Raw genomic sequence first — 13,276 nt, forward strand, 5'->3', positions numbered from 1 at the left:
AACATTCATGTTGCATAACAATAGGTCCCAAGTATTACAAATTTTATGTAATAATTATTATTTTCTTTTCATTATAAATACCAAAAAGATAAAAATAATTAATAACGGCTTATAAATATAAGATTTGAGACTAAAATAAATTATAAATAATTATTAACTATTTTGTTTTTTCGAAATTAATAATAATAGCTATAGTATCAGTTTTTTTAACAATATTATTTGCATTGTATTACATATAGCTGTGTATAAAAGAGTAATAATAATAGTTATTATTTTTTAAACGTAAAGTTAATTCGTAATAAAGAAAAATAACAAGTAATAACAGTTAAAAATTATTAATTTCAAAAGTGGAAGTTCAATATAATTATTATTTCTTTTTTAATCATTTACAATTTGTCAATGAGAAAAGAAATTATAACAAATAATTGATTACATTAATAGTTATAAATAGTTATTATCGTCTCAATTCCTATTGTTACGTCTCAAGACGTATCTTTACTCATTTACATTCTTTAAAAGTGCAATCCCGAATTTTGTAAAATCAAAACTATATACACGTCCACCAGAAAACGATACGGCAGCAAAACACAAAGACCATACTCAGCATTACACAACACACAATGAACTCAAAAAGAAAATTACTCAACTACACAAGAAACATCAGCGATTTATTGAGCACAAATTTATGTATATAAGATGAACCACCCGAAAGGTGATCAGCAATTATCGTTACTCCGTACACGTCAGTTCGATAATTGACGAATAAACTCTACATATCGACGATACAGTCGCGTGCAAGCCTGTTCGACAATTTGGCTAATTATTCAACTATTATCTGTCAAACTACATTATTCGATCTCAATAAATACGCGATCCATTAAAAGTGAGAACGTGCAAATTCATTATTGAACCTATCCAAATACCAAGATCTACGACACTGAAAGTACTCTAAAAACTGTAAGTACAATATAATAAATAAATACATTCATTCTTATTCATACATCGTATATTATTCATTACTTGTGAGCCTCAATCAGCCACTAGTCAACATATTGGAACGTCTCATTCATTAGCTATTCGTAGTTGATGCACGAGACGTAACAATTGGTTCCGGTACGAAAAATACATTCGATTGAGATAAAGAAAATTATTTTTATACATATTAAAACTTATTAATGAATTAACGCATCAAACGGAAAAAAGAGATTTCGAAAACCACGGATATACGAGTAGGTGTTGTATTACAGAAGTAAACAGCACATGTCACTTTCTTTCATAGTGACCGAATTTCAAAAATTGCAATCTTGCAAAATTATGAAACTAAGACAACAGCAGAAATAAATGACCGAGAAATAATTTTCAGCCAGTAGGTCAAATACCATACGTAGATAGAATTTCCTTTTTTTTTTCTTTTTTTTTTCCCTTTTATTTTTGCCATCTAAATAAGCAATTGTGTTTCCATATACTTCTACCATAATTTTTTTTTTGCTAACAATAATTTTTCTTATTTTATATATTTTCCCTGCTTTACTCTATTTTGATTTTGTCGAATTACCTTTGTTTATTCCGTTTATTACGAAAGTGCGATAAATGAGAAAGAAGTCCAATACAACGAAGGACACATCCTCCATAATTAGGAAACTTACGCGATCACAAATCGACAGGAATCCAAAATTAGAAGACCTTTTAGAAAAAGGACTGGATGAGAGAGCTTTCAAAAAGAGTAACAAGCTACAAAGATCGCCGATTAAGACCAAGACTCAAGAAGAAATCGTAAGAAAAGAAAAAAACACAGGAGCAATAAAGAAAATCATACCAACAGTTGACCAATTAGTTGATTTAACAGAAAAACAAACAAATAAAACCGACTGCACTGATTCAGACAAATATTCACTATTAGATCAGACGTTTGACACATTTGGCTCAGAAAAACACGATAGATATTCAGACATTGGAGGATTTTTAGGTGAACAAAGCCTAATATTAGGGACACCAAAAGATATATTATTTAGCATAAACACAAACGAAGAATCTGTCTACACAAAATACGCATTACCAAAAAACTCTGACGAACCTATTAACCAACAACAGAACATCGAAGATTCAAAAAAAGACATTAGAAAAATAAACAAAACACAATACATAAACGAAAAGGAGAGTGAAAGAAACACTCAGCAAATTCAAAGACAAATTCAAGAAAACCAACGTATCACAAGTCCAGCAACAAACACAATAAACATGGCAAATTCACACCCAATCAAATTATCACTCAAAGAATTGGTAAATTATGTTCCGGACTTCGATGGCAAAAATATGCCACCCGCAAAGTACATCAGAAGATTACGACGAGTAAAAAATTTAGTAGAAGACCAAGATGAACATAATGTAGTAGAATTATTGAAAGTGAGAATGAAGGGAGAGGCAGAAGAAGCTTTAGGAAACAGCTTTGTAGAAACAATAGACGAATTAATTACAGCAATACGAAGTCTATACCCAATTCAAGAAGACATACACGAACTGCGTGCTAGGATACGCAAAATAACACAAGGAACTACAGAATCAGTTATCCAATACACAAATAGATTATGTCAATTAGTCTTAGAAATAAAAGAAATATATAGAATACAAGAAACAAATGAAATAGCCAGGAAGAATTTCTACGAAGAATTAAATGCGGACGCAGCAAAATGTTTTAAAAAAGGAATGCGAACGGAAATAAAATACGAACTGGGCAATGAGACAACATTACAAGAAATGTCCAAAAAAGCCATAGAAATTGAAAATGACATAAATATTAGAAAAACAACAGATAGTATAACAATTAATAACACATATGCAGAATACAATGATTATTATAGACCTGAATTACCAAAAAAAAATCATGATATGTCAAATTTGCCATGACCCTCAACACGAAGCACTATTTTGCCATTCTGCAGCATGCGTCTATTGTAAAGGATCAGATCACTTTTCTAATAATTGTAAAAATTCAGTAGACAAAATCAATTTGATATGCAAATACTGCAGCCAAAAAGGACACTCAATAAGCGCTTGCCCACTAAATAAACGAAGAAATATCCATTGCCAATACTGTCAAGAATTAGGACATGAGGTAGGCCAATGCCCCTACATTGCTGACTACATAAAATGCTGGAAATGTGGAGAAACAGGACATGAAGCCATTAAGTGTAAAAATAAGATCACACAAAAAGTAAATAAATGCGATATTTGCGAAGAGGGAAGTCATTCAACGCAAGAGTGCCCTTGAAGTCTTTTGTAAAAAATGCAACAAAAAAGGTCACTCTATCAAATTTTGCACAACAGGTAAAAATAGATCACCTTATAGAATATGCACCCTATGCCAAGAACAGGGACACGAAGAACAAGAATGTGAAGAAGCGCGAATATATTTCACAGAACAAAGAAATAAATCAAGTTACAAATGCCAATTATGTGATCAATTAGGTCACACAGCAAAGTACTGCAGAAAAATCGCGAATACACAACAATCTGCAAACCCTCAGCAAAATCAGCAAAACTATAACACTTACAATAGAAACCACAACAACGGATACAGAAACAATTTTAACAATGATCAAAGGAAAAAATTCTGTGCTTATTGCAAAAATATAGGTCACATAGCAAGTGAATGTAGGAAATTACAAGCACTAAAAAATTATCCAACTCAAAATATTTCAATCACATGCGAAGGTTGCAACGAAACTGGACATAACATAGATAACTGTGAAAAAATTAAAAGATTACAAGAAGAAAGAATATTTTGCAGAATCTGTAAAGGTGTCGGTCATACAGCAGAACAATGTCGCAAACATGGGACAAACTCGGAAAACTCTGGAGCTCCTTTGGGAAGGAACGCCTAAAGAATGAGCAGACAATAAAAACGTTCCACGACAAAACACTCACTCTCCCAACACAAACAAAACATCACATAGATACATACAGCAAATTCAAAGAAAATATAAAGGAAATAGAGAGTACCATGCTACAGACAGATATAGCTAAAAATAGTACTGATATTAACCAACAAATTACAAATGACTGTACCAAAATATACATTATCAAACTAAAAAACCTGCTCAAGTACATAGAAATAGCCGAACCAAATTCGAATAATAAACTGCAACTACTAGTAGACAGTGGAGCACAACTAAATATTATCAAAAATAGCAGCATTTCACAAAAGCAGTTAAATAGAAATGAACAAATATCTATATCAGGAATCACAGAAGACGCAATAAGAACAATAGGTTCAACACAAATGTATATTGCAGATGAACCATTTGATTTCCATGTAGCACCAGATAACTTCTCTATTCCTTACGATGGAATAATAGGAATAAATGCCTTATCCAAACACAAATTAAGATTAGACAGAGGATACTTGGAAATAAATAATCAAAAAGTGCCATTAAAAGAAATCACTAGCAGAAATCAAACAAACACATTTACAATACAAACCTCAAAAGAAATTAATGAACATCATGACACATTGAAACCCATAGCATTTGATAAAAGACACATAGTAAACAAAAATGATATTGAAACAAATACGATTACACACAGCAAAGAAGTATCAATACATAAAGATGTAATTCAAATCTTAAATATAATAAGCGACATACAAGAAGAAACGAAAAATAGTACGAATGATCAAATATATGGGAATCCAGAAACAAAAATATCTCAACCTAACTATAACTCAAGCTTGACACAATTTATTGGAAACATTAATAAAGCCCTGGAAGACGAATCTAATGAAACCAAGGAGCACTATACTATTAACGATTATTCAAACTTTTGCGACACATTGAGAGATAACGTTGCAGGAGAGATCGACAGAAAATATGACAAAATGACGAACCTTCACATTATAAATGATATAGAAAATAACTTCAAAAATATCAATGAAAAATTCACTAATTTAAAATCGACAAATATATTTACAACAACGCACAACGAAATTACACAAAAAGAGACACAAGAACACGAAATAACAATACGACGAAAGCAACTGATAGATACAATAAATTTAGAACACCTGACTCAACGGAAAAAAGAAAACATAAAAAATTTAATACTGTCATTTGAAGACATATGCTGGTTAGAAGGAGATAAACTTGGCCAATGCAACATAGAAGAACACGAAATCAATTTAACTGATGATAAACCAGTATATGTTAAACAATTTCCTCTGCCATATACACTCAAGCAAATCGCATGTGATGAGACAAAAAAGCTAATTACAAATAACTTAATTAGACCCTCAACAAGTGCATATAACGCGCCAGTATGGATTGTGCCAAAAAAGGGATTAACAAAAGACGGAAAGAAAAAATGGAGAATGGTGATAATTATCGAAAATTGAATGCAAAAACTATTCCAGATCCATATCTTATACCCAATATATTGGAAATTTTCGACTGCATAGGAAAAAATAAAGTTTTTACCACCATCGATATGGTTTCCGGATTTCATCAACTAAAAATGAAAGAGTCAGATATACATAAAACGGCATTTAGTATCCCTGGCATGGGACATTTTGAATTCAAAGTATTACCTTTCGGACTAATAAACTCACCTAGAGTCTTCCAAAGAGCACTAACAAAAGTACTCGGAGACGATACTACGATGATATAATTATCGTTGCAAATACAGTTGAAGAACATAATGAAAGATTCAAACTCATAGCAGAAAAATTAAGAATAGCAGGATTAAAAATTGAAACGAGTAAATGCAAATTTTTCCAAAAGGAAGTAGAATTCTTAGGCCACATTATAAGTGAAGAAGGTATCAAAACAGACCCAAAGAAAATAGAAGCAATAAAAAAATTTCCTATCCCGAAAACTATCAAAAATATCAGAGAATTTTTAGGCCTAACAAGCTATTATAAACGCTTTATTGGACACTTTTCACAAATAGCAAAACCTATCATAGATTTACTACAAAAAGAACAACCATTTATTTGGACTGAAGAAAGACAAGAAGCTTTTGAAAAATTAAAAAACGCCCTATGCACAACTCCAGTTCTTCAATCCCCAGATATGGAAAAACCATTCATCATTACAACAGACGCTTCAAACTACGCGCTGGGTTGTGTACTCTCTCAAGGAGAGATCGGTGACGACAAACCAATAGCATTCGCATCAAGAATCTTAAAATCAGCAGAGAAAAAATACCATACATACGAAAAAGAAGCACTTGGCATAGTATTCGCAATAAAAACATTTAAGAATTACATATATGGAAACAAATTTACCGTCATTAGTGATCACAAACCATTGTTATCCTTTAAATCAGCAGACAACAATTCAAGAGTACAAAAATGGAGACTAAAACTGGCAGATTATGATTATGACATTATCTACAAACCTGGCAAAATAAATACAAATGTCGATGCACTCTCACGAAATCCGATAGAAAATATAAAAATAAACGCAGTTACCAGAGCACAAAAAGCAAAACAAGAATCAAAAGAAATAGTAACAAATGAACAAGAAAAACAAGAGGAACAAATCAAAATAATAAGAAAACAAGACAAAGAAAAAAGAAATAGAAATAAAAATATTACACAAACACAAGTACATATGGAAAATGACGAAAATACAACACAGAAACAACATAACATAAGATTTACGAAAAAACCCATCGAATCAAGAAAAGACAACATTATACATTTTATCGATTACAAACATCAATCATTAGATAACACAACAGAATGTCTAATGAAAATCAAACATATACAAGCAGACAAAAATCTACAGCCCCAAGAAATTGAAATAATACAGTCAAGAACAAAAAACATCTTCATAGCCTGTCTTGACACAAGACAGTCCGCTATAAGGATAAAGGAAAATCTCAAAAGTCTCTTCAAATTATTAAGAACATTAATAATTCGCAAGAGAATAAAAACATTCAGCATCTCAAAAGACCTAATATTAAAAAACATACACTGGATCGAAATAGAAAACATTCTAGCAACAACATTCAAAAATTCTAAAACTAAAATTATCATTTGCCTAAATTACATCGACTACGTAAAACTCACAGACCGAGACAATATATTCGACCAATATCACTCAAGCACACTAGGAGGACATTCGGGAATCAACAGAACATGGAACAGAATAAAGAACAAATACTATTGGGAAAATCTGAAAACTGATATAGAGAACCGTATTAAAAATTGTGAAATTTGTCAAAGAAACAAACTAAAAAGAATAAAAACTAGACAACCAATGATAATAACGGATACTCCTATGAAAACATTCGACAAAATCGCAATGGTCATAGTAGGACCTCTAAACGTTACTAATAATCAAAACAAATACATTCTTTCTATCCAAGACCTCCTCTCAAAATTCATAATAGTTGTTCCACTCAGTGATCAAACGGCAGAAACAATTGCAGATGCCTTAATTAAAAGATTTATATGTATTTTCAGTTCACCAAAAGTAGTCCTCACCGACAGAGGAGCAAACTTTACAAGTAAAATTTTAAAAGCCATTGCTCGTAGATTTAAATTTGCAAAAATAGAAACCACCGCATTTTCACCACAATCAAACGGCTCCCTAGAAAGAGCACATCACCCCCTTTGTGAATATTTAAAAAATTTTTCTAGTAAAAAAATTGAATGGGACAATTTATTAGAATTAGCCCAATTTCATTACAATACAAGCATTCACAACGCACATAGATTTACTCCGCATGAACTGGTCTTCGCTTATCCACCACGATTACCATCTAGTGAACCGTTAAAAACTTCAGAACAATTGCCAACATTTAATAATTATCTATCCACACTTATACAAAACATGCAGGATATTGCATGCTTAGCGCGGGAAAACCTCATAATAGCTAAAGAAAGATCAAAAAAATATTACGATCGCTTCATAAACCCAACAGATTTCAAAATTGGAGACCAGGTCTGGCACATAAAAGAACCTAAACCAGGCAAACTTGAAAAGAATCAAAACCTGGGACCATTTGAAATCCTAAAGGTTACAGACAAAAATAATGTTATCATAAATAAAGGTGGAAAAGCAAATACAGTCCATGCAAATAAATTAATTATGCACAAGAAAAAAATCTAACAATAATTTATGTTCTAGGACCACTCCAATATGTATCAACAATTCTTAATAATAATTACAATTATCAAAACAACATCAGCCATCATCGGATACGACTGCGGGACAACAACGCCAAACATCACAACGTACTCCTTAGTAGACACGGGAGAATGCGACTTCCACAACACTCCCGTAAATAAATCAAATGTATATATAGAATTAATACAAACCGCGGAATTCCGCGAAATTTCCGTACTACAATGTAAAATAGAGATACATAGAACTGTCTCCACATGTGGAATATTCGGGCACTTAATACCCACACCAACTGGAGAACAGGAATACATTTACGAAATAAGTCATGAACAATGTAAATTTATCCATGAAACGGGAACTTTCGTATATGACAATATTCATAAAATTGTTAATCTAAAAATAAACGCATTTACTTCAAAAAGTATCGATTTCGCGGGTAGCGCAGAAGGAAACTCCTGCTATGGAGCAGCCTACGCTGATAGCTTCGGATCATGGAATAAGGTATTTGTTCATGGCTTTATCAAAATAACATTAATACAAAGTAGAGCTAAAGTAAACTTAGATAACGATAAATTAAGATTAAACACAGGGACCGAATGCAAGTTCTCTGACAAAACATGTATAGACATGGAAGCAGGCTATACCTTCTGGGATATTTTACCAGGAGAAGAATGCTTCAAAAACGAATTCGATGTACTATTTAAAGGCATAGCAACGAAATATTCTAGTGACTATGACCATGAAATAATCTACGCATTAAATCATAGTGAAATAACATTTGCTCTAAGTGCCAGAAACAAAATACAACGCTGCAACAGAGAACTTGTAAGAACGGAACACCCGAAACTATTCATCGTAGAAAAAGACAATTACATAAACACATACCAACTAGAAAATGATTTAGTAAGCACAAGAAACACCATAAACCTAGATCTATTTACATATGTCAATTCAAAATTTGTATACGTAGAAAAACATTTAAGGAGTCAATTGAACAAACTATACTTGAATTAAATAACAGAAAGATGCGAAGTTGAAAGAAAGGTAATACAAAATGCCCTATCCATTGCCACCCTCTCCCCTGACGAATTCGCATACGACATCATGAAAAAACCAGGATACATCGCAAGAGTTGCAGGAGAAGCAGTACACTTAATAAAATGTGTACCAAAGACAGTAAAAATAATTAAATTAGAAGAATGCTACAACGAACTCCCAGTAACCTCTGGAAATGAAACATGGTTCCTGACACCAAAAACACACATCCTCAAAAAGAAAGGGGAACAGATAAACTGTAACGCACTCGTCCCAACATACTACAAACTTGAAGAAGAATGGGTAAGACTCACACCCAAACCTCAACCATGCGTAGCACCAAACACACTCAGACCTAACACAAAAATAGGATGGAATTTCAAATCAATAAATTCATTAGCAATAAGTGGAGTATACTCTCAAGATGAACTAGACGAACTACAACAACAAATAATGTTCCCTATGGAGAGAACATCAATACTCAATGACATAGCAAGAGAAATAACGGGAGACGTGACAACGAGTGGGAGCATCTTCTCAGAAAATACCATAAAAAACATTGCAGTCAGCACCTGGAATATGATCATAAACAAAATGATCACTTGCGGATCAATATCTTCAGTTATAATTATGACATTGATCTTAATAAACACAATGAAATTAATAATAGATACAATAATTAGAGGATATGCACTACACGCAATCTACGGCTGGTCACTCCACCTACTCGGAGCCATCTTCAGCTCTATTACACACCTCCTCATCAAACTCGAGAAACCCAGCAAAAACAGAACAGACAACGACAAAGAAAAATACATAGAACTGCAAGAAATCAAGATTATCCCCACAATACCTATCTCAACACCTAGATGCATAACACCACCTCCTCTACCAAACAGACCACCTTTTACCTTCAACAATCAAACCGCTCTTTCAACTACACATAAACATTTGTTTTCACTAGAATTAAACTAATACAAACATGACACTCCTTAAATGTTGCTACATTTTAAGCGGGGAGGGAAGCGAGATGTTCGCTTTAGGAATCTAAATTAAAAACAAATTCCTTATCTAAAAACAAAAGAAAAATATATTTTTACCAAATTACAATTATGTTTACAAATACAATTACACTTATATACAATTACAATTGTATCGATGATCTACACTTGGACCTATGATTACATTGTAAAACTGACTAAAAACCTCCACGCATACTCGACGAAAACCATTACAATACACTAATAAGTCATAAAAAAATAGTTCGCGCAGATTCCAAGTATCTTCATCTGGACCATACTCCCCCAAGAAGAAAGCTGTCTGCGTCACTCGATCACAATGCCTCAGAGTACGCACTAACTGCCATTTCTGAAACTAACAAACAAATAGGAAACAAATTAGACATATCAATATACCAATATACAAATATACATTGTAAAACACTTACATCTATTCTCACATATTTTCGGGTCCCGGGCTTAGGTGCGACCGGTAAAGGCAAGCCCTCCCGTCTGGCCTTCTTTACCGCACGGGAATACTGCCAATCCGCAAACTAGAATAAAGAAATATAATGATAATAATAACAATGAATAAGAAATCAAATTGTAAAATACTTACGCAAACCATCAAAGGGCGTTTTCTCGAGAAACCATACATGTTGAATTCTGTATTTTCGTCACAAGCGCAGAGAACACTTTGTAAACTATTGAAACGACGCAGCCTTTATATACCAAATAATTTGTACACCTTGCAGAAAAATGATCCCACCGACGCAATCAAATTCCAACACTTCCGAAACTCGGAAATGCACATAACGAAATAATCTTTTCCACCGACAACCAACCATTGCAATCAATACATATTAATTGCAATATCTTATGCCCCGAGGTGTTACGTCTCAAGACATATCTTTACTCATTTACATTCTTTAAAAGTGCAATCCCGAATTTTGTAAAATCAAAACTATATACACGTCCACCAGAAAACGATACGGCAGCAAAACACAAAGACCATACTCAGCATTACACAACACACAATGAACTCAAAAAGAAAATTACTCAACTACACAAGAAACATCAGCGATTTATTGAGCACAAATTTATGTATATAAGATGAACCACCCGAAAGGTGATCAGCAATTATCGTTACTCCGTACACGTCAGTTCGACAATTGACGAATAAACTCTACATATCGACGATACAGTCGCGTGCAAGCCTGTTCGACAATTTGGCTAATTATTCAACTATTACCTGTCAAACTACATTATTTGATCTCAATAAATACGCGATCCATTAAAAGTGAGAACGTGCAAATTCATTATTGAACCTATCCAAATACCAAAATCTACGACACTGAAAGTACTCTAAAAACTGTAAGTACAACATAATAAATAAATACATTCATTCTTATTCATACATCGTATATTATTCATTACTTGTGAGCCTCAATCAGCCACTAGTCAACATATTGGAACGTCTCATTCATTAGCTATTCGTAGTTGATGCACGAGACGTAACACTATACTTATAAACTGTTTACTTTTTTCAATTTTCACTTGTGGTTTAGTTTACTTTTTGTTGGTACTTTACTTTACTGTACACTTTATCTTATTTACAATTTTGTCTTATCAATGGCTCGAAGAAGATAAGTTATATCAAATGTACGCCCCTTACGATAATAAGACATCCGATACATATTTCATTATTCATAGTAGTTGAAGAAAAGTTAAGTATTTAAAAAGTTAAAGTTTTTTTATAGTGCTGTATTTATAAATAAACTTATTTCTATATTTACATACAAATTTCCCGAACACGAAAATATAGTACATAACAAGAAGAAAAGTTTTTGTCTACTACGTAAGTATTTATGTCACTTATCATACATAATTTTATTCAAATATTTTGATTTGTAAACATGTGAAATATAACTTTAAAAACGTATGATCGAATTCTATCTATAGACTAGGTTTTCTTTTGTCTTTTGTAAAATTATTCAACTGCAAAAAAGAGTATTTCTATCTTGATTTTGTTTTAGATTAAAACATGAAGATCAATCCTTTGAACGTAGTCAATTTATTATTAGCATATTTTCAAAGTTTACAAATACCAGATAGCGAGATTAATTTCAAAGAAATTAAATTGTCAGAAAAGTTGAAAGAAATATTAATAGATGCCGTGAGTTTAATGATATTGATATGATTGTTGAAGAGACGTTAGATTTTCATGAAGATCATAAAGATACTGATGCTAAAATAATCGAAGATGAAGTTCAACATCACTTTCCTGAGCCTGATTTTACACCAACAAATCAGTGCAAAAATGATGATGAAGAAATTACATTTGATTATAAACAAAGAACCGTAGAATTTTGGAGGAGCGGAAAAAACAAAAATTAAAAACTGGATACTGTACAACATAGATTCAAAAAAGTTTCATCTATAAGTCAACTTAAACGTTAGGCGAAAACAATTAATATAAATGGAACTTCCCGAGAAAAAATTGCGAAAATTTGCAAATACACGTTTGATAATTTTAAAGCCGCTATTGTAGCTGGTACGATAGTGCATGATCGAGATATACGGAAATGGGCATTGCAAGCTCAAAAAATTGTTGGAAGAACATTAGTAGTTGAAGGAAAAAAGCAGGTGCAATGTTTGGTACAGTCGGTTTCATCGATAACGCACAGTTATACAATTCAGCCAACTATATCAGCAACTGGGAAACTTTTATCACCACTTTTTATAGTATTAAAAGAAAAAAGTGGTCAATTCGGTCCCATAGTGGAATCTTCATTATTTAGACCAGATAATGTGCATGTGGAAGCATCTAAATTTGAAAAATTAACGACATGTTAATATATTTTTGTTTATTATAATGCAATGACATAAAAAAATTTTGACATTTTTTTATTTTAGATCATTTTAGAATTTGGTTGAAAGAAGGTTTTTACCCAAAAATTGGACCTCAATCTGTACTTTTACTCGACTCTTAGAGTGGACATTGCGATAAAGCTGTAGTTGTTAATATAAAAAAAAAATTCCCACAGGAACGACAGGGAACATCCAACTACTCGATGTTTATGGATTTCGTATCTGGAAAAACTTCGTTCGACGTTT

The sequence above is a fragment of the Phymastichus coffea genome, unplaced genomic scaffold (assembly GCF_024137745.1).
Source record: "Phymastichus coffea isolate CEN01 unplaced genomic scaffold, Cenicafe_Pcof_1.1 PCOF00030, whole genome shotgun sequence".
Lineage (NCBI taxonomy): Eukaryota > Metazoa > Arthropoda > Insecta > Hymenoptera > Eulophidae > Phymastichus > Phymastichus coffea.